Below are 5600 nucleotides of genomic sequence, written 5' to 3' on the forward strand. Positions count from 1 at the left end.
CTACTCCTGTCAGTGCAACTCTGTCCACACCTTTTCTAATAATCCAGAGCTGGGTTTTAACCACACACTGTTTCCTAGCCCATGAGTTTTCATTTCATTTTGTTGAAGGCCTTTCCTCCTTATTTAAACAGCAAACTTATTAACAGCAAGAACCATGTTTTAGACATTTGAACCAGATTTTTATATCTTTATCCTATTTTGGAAAAAATATTTAACCATGAATGATCATGCTCTGAACTCTCAGAACACTTGTGGACTTCAGTGAGTTGTTTATATACCTTCCTAAATTGTGATGTCCTCAAAGGCACACAACAAAAAAGTGTCCTAACCACCTCTGCATCCACAGCACCTGATTTGTGCATGTACTTCAAGTAACGCTTACAGATGGGTGGATAAATGAGCTTGGCCATTAACATCTACAAGCATGTCAAACTCACGGCCAGCGGGCCGCATGCCTCGTGTTTTTTTTTGTGGCCCGATGGCCGCGAGTCTGACATGCTTGAATGCATTGTGCTTAATGCCTGCCAGTGGTTCTCAACCTTCCTAATGCTGCGACCCTTTAATACAATTCCTTATGTTGTGGTGACCCCCAACCATAAAATTATTTTCATTGCTACTTCATAACTGTAATTTTGCTACTGTTACAAATTGTAATGTAAATATCTGATATGCTATATGTGTTTTCCGATGGTCGCAACCCACAGGTTGAGAACCGCTGCGAGACTAATGAGTTGATGCAGGTGTTGCCAAGGTAAGAAGCTTTTTGATCTTTGGGTTTGGTACTTACATGAGTTAAGACATTTTCAAATGTCTTAAGCAATAAGGCTTGGAAAACTGGTTTTTGCCAAAAAACAATTTTAGTGTCATGTAACAGTGAGGTCAAATAAGTCATCAAGGCTACTTTCTCCATGTCTTAGACATGCCTCTCTGTGGAATCACTCCATGATGGCTTCTGGTAGCCCAAGATTTAGCCCAGCAACCCAGCCCTCTAACAAAGAACATATGTTCCCTAATATCTATGTCAAAAGGGGATCAGAGAGTGTTTTGATTCATGGGGTCAGCATGAGACATGGGTTCATTCTTGAATCACTATGGCCAAGAGGTTTGTGTATTTTGCTGGACGTATCTAGGTCATGTGCCTACCCCTGTGGCTAGAAGAGAGGATCAGCTGGGTTAGCCTCACCCAAGCCCCAGAGAAGAGAAGGGTTCTATTACCAGAAGAAAGGATACAAAACAGACAAACCAGCAGATGTTTTTCACTTCCTCCTAAATTCAGTCTCCCCAAAGCTTTTGCCCACACCCTTCCGGACTTCTCACCACCTTCTTGCCACTGTTATTATCCTGCAATCAACTCAAAACATTTCTTCAGTATCTCCCTTTGCCCTACCCCTCCCCTGCACTGTCAGAATATGCCTAGTAGTTTACCAAACAGAAAGGGAATAGGCATCCTAGGACTTGGGAAGCTGCTTTGCCTTCTGACTACCTCAAACCTAGGGCCTGGGGTCACTGGAGCAAGTCCCTGGTGATGTCACCTAAGGGGACTCGGCTTCAAGGCCTTCCTTTATGGCAGGAAAGAAATTCAGTTTGACCTTATTGACCAGCCCCATCAGCCTGTCAAAAAGGCACTTGGTAATTACTCTAATCAAGCCATTTGCTTTGTAATTGAGACCAGAGCTATTCCCCCAAATCTTCAGAAGGCACTGAATTGCACGGTCACTGTAAAAAATGGAATCCTTGAATAATACCAAGACCTCAAGGTCTCTGTGCTCTTAGTTCGCCAAACTTCCCAGCACTTGTTAAAGACAGTTTGGTTCCCAGCAGGAGAAAAGTCTTTCAAGGTTGTTCACTGGTTCGAAAAATAAATTCTGAATATGTCTTCACCAGAGCCACCCTACACCTTTCTGTGCCCTTGCCTCCTTCTACAAACCATGCCCATGACTTCTCTGAATCTCAACCCAAGCCAGAGTCTGTGCAAAACTTCCTGACGTCCTTTGGCTTGCTGAGTACTCCCTGGGGTCAGCATTTTCCTCTGCTTTTCTCTCTAACACTTTCTAGGGTATCTTTAACACCACTATGGTCTCATTTTGTTACTAGCATGGACTTACAACTTTACAATTTGCAAACTGCTTTTCCCAAGCATTTTGTATGAGTGTCACAACAGCAGTGAGAGAAAGATTACCATGGTGCTCTATGTATGTAACAGCTTAAGGTCACATGACTAGTAAGTAACAAAAACATATGTAACAGCTTAAGGTCACATGATTAGTAAGTAACAGTCAGGTCTCAAACCCAGGTCCTCTCATGACAAATCCCTTGCCTTTCTTCCTATAGCACACTGCCTCTATTTGTGGGGAAGCACGGGACCTGGTTAGAAAGTCTGTAAGGAGGAATCTCCAAAAGGTTGGAGGCCTCTAGGGGAGACCTTGCTGAAGGCAGCAGACCCTGCCTTGACTTTTCCAAACAAGTCTGAGCCCCCGGGTGTTTTACCGGAATCTCTATATTTAGTCTTTAGTCACAATCTTGAGGAAGCATGTGCTTTCTCAAAGATATTTACTCTGCTGATAGTATCTAATAGTTAATTTTAGTTCTAGCTGTTGCTACAAAAGCCTAAGGAAGCAGACGAATGTGGCTGTTTGGTTCCTTTAGCCAAACATGTCTTCTTCCCTGTCCAGCATCATCCATGTTTAACTACCACACACCTTTATACCTTTGCATATGCCTGTCTTTCTGCTTGGAAGCCTCCCCTGCTTCTATTTCCTCCAACAAAATCCTCCTCAAACTTCAAGACTCAAAGTCTTGAAGATCCTTTAAGGTATCCTCAGCACCTAGCCACCCAGGAATTAATGTTAAAGACTCTCTTCTCTTTTTTTTTATGGGATTTTGTCCCTCCCACCATTAGGGAACCTCATCCAGACTCTATGACAGTATTAGTCACCAACGAGTGAGAGCTCTGACAGCAGAGTTCATCTTTCATTCATCTTGATTTTCCAGGGCATCCCATGGACTTTGGCACATGGTAAGTGCTTGCTAAATATTTGTTAAATAGAATTGAACTAGACTTTCTACCTCTGTTGTGGGGACTCGTGATTTGAAGAACAGTAGAAATATGAAACCTGTAGGTACAGAGTAGAACATCTATAATTTTTACCTCCTCAGCACACATTCATTCACATTCTGCTCACTGTATCCCAATTTGCCATTAGGGAACCATCCAACTCCCACTTCCATTCCTGTGGTTTATGTGGGAATAACCCCTTTCAAAGGCAGACTCATCTGTAACTCAGGCTTTGCTAAAAGAGGCACCATGACTACAGATTCCAAGGTGGACATGGTGCAATCAGGCTGATGAGAGTCCTTCCATTCTCTGACACTGAAACCTGTGGGAAAGAGTCCCCTCTTTATGTTGGGCTTGTGGAGCTAATAGAATAAGAACTTAGAGCCACGAGTGGCTTTCTCTCCCATATAATGTAGAACTAAGAGATGACAATACAGAAATACTGAGTCCTGTAGACATCATGAGCCTCTGGATTGAGCCATGTCCAAAGTTTGTCATCTTCTGAACTTACCGATAAATAGACTCCATTTACACTTAAATTTCCACTAACACAAATACTTTCTCACTTATTAATTTGAGCTGGGATTTTGTCATTTGCAGCAGCAACAACAACAACAACAGAAAGGCCTGAAAAACATACAGGATGATAGTCTCTGGTTATGGAAAATAGTTAAAAATAACAACCCCTTCAGGGACTAAACCCCAGGGCCTTGGATCTGTCAGCTCATGATTAGACTCCCTGAAAACTAAACAAATGGGGCCATCAGATTCTACAAGAGGAGGTGCCACTCTGCCTCCAGCCTCTGCACACTAATGTTAACGTAAAAACATTCAAACTTGTAAAGAATTTTTGTGAGTTTATTTGAGCCAAACTGTCGACAATTGCCAGGAAGCAGTATCTCAACCTATTGGGATAATGCTCCAGAGAATGGCGGTTTTTCATCTATTTTTATACATTGCAATCAAAGGACGGGACGTGGGTGGGTTACATGAAATCCACTGGTGATAGATTAGAGAGGCAGGAGAAAGCAAAGGGGATAAACCTCTGGGATTGGACACAAAGTAAAATGATAGACATATAATTAGGTGGGTGCAGGATAGTTAACAGTCAACAATTAACAGGATAACAGTGAAGGAATTTGTGGTATCTGTCCTGGTGCCCAGGCACATTAGGTTGTGCCCTAAGGGGTCCAGAAAAAGGGAAGTTACAAGTTACCCAGACATTTCAAGGATATGTTATCATAGATGCAAAAAGACAGGCTCAGTTAAGATAAAGGTTGACCTTGTCAGTGAAGATACTGGCCTAGGATGTAACTACCCACCATAAGTTCTTTTAGTTAAAGTTTAATTTCAGACCATCCTTTGTAGTTACTTTAGGTCTCAATTTGCAAGACCACCATACAGGGCTTCCCTGAGTTTGTCAGGTTAGCATGTGGCCCCTTTTGTCCACATTAACTTGCCCTGTACGCTGTTTTAGAACTCAGAAATCATAGATTTGGGGGCTAAGACTGTGATGAGTGATGGGACAGAGAATAATTATTGTTCGTAACCTTCAGAAGCAACAATCTTAGTCTGTGGCCAAAATTTTCTGAGGGACACCAGGTGTGCAATTTGCAAGCAAATGACAATCGACATGACTATTGATTGCTCTGGCCAGCTAATTAGAAGCCTGTAATTGCCTGGCCCCAGGATTTCTCCCCCATTGCCCATACTGGAAGCCTCCCAGGATCTCATTTGTTTGCCCTCAAGTCATCCCTAGAGAGGAATCTCTCCTCTAATCGGCCTTCCCCATGTCCTTCTCCAGTCTGCTAGACTCATTAGCTGTGTCACCAGATTTCCAAGGGGCTTTCAGCTTATTGCATAGTCAGCTCCTGCTCTGAGCCCACCCCCATCATTACTTCAGGGTGTTGGAACTTTGCTCTGAGCTGCTGACAGATCGTTTAAGATCCCAGCTGTTCCCGGTCCACAACAACCCCTTTCAACTGGGTCTCCTTCCAGGAACAGCTGCAAAAGCTCCAGAAAGGAAGGGAGGAGACACTTTTAGCATGATAACAAATCAGTAGGGAGTGGCCAGCTTACCCAGAAAAACGGTGATGCAGATGTAGCCACCCCTCAACTCTCCCCAAGCCCTGGGAGAGAGGCCAGTGTGTGCTGCCTCGGTGTGAAAACTCTTCACAACCAGTGGGATGAGATCAAGAATCCCCACCCCTGCTCCCAGGAGAGGAGTTTTGGAGGAGTTTCTTGCTTTCCCCATTATGACTCATAAAAAATTCTGTAACTGGTTACAAAAAGTTTACTATCCTGTACCACCCATATAAGCAATACGTAATTCATCTATACCAAATTAACTACACAGAAGAGAATTGAGAATTGGTGGCTGAGATCTGATCACATATGGGGAACTGGGCAAAGCGCTCTATGTAGATTTTCTCACATACCCTCACAGCAAGTAGTGATGGATGTGGAAACCAAGGCACAAAGAGATCGACTAACTTGCCCAAGTTTGCACAACTTAGAAGTAGTGGAGCCAAGATTTGAACTCAAG

The sequence above is a fragment of the Myotis brandtii genome, unplaced genomic scaffold, assembly GCF_000412655.1.
Source record: "Myotis brandtii unplaced genomic scaffold, ASM41265v1 scaffold931, whole genome shotgun sequence".
Lineage (NCBI taxonomy): Eukaryota > Metazoa > Chordata > Mammalia > Chiroptera > Vespertilionidae > Myotis > Myotis brandtii.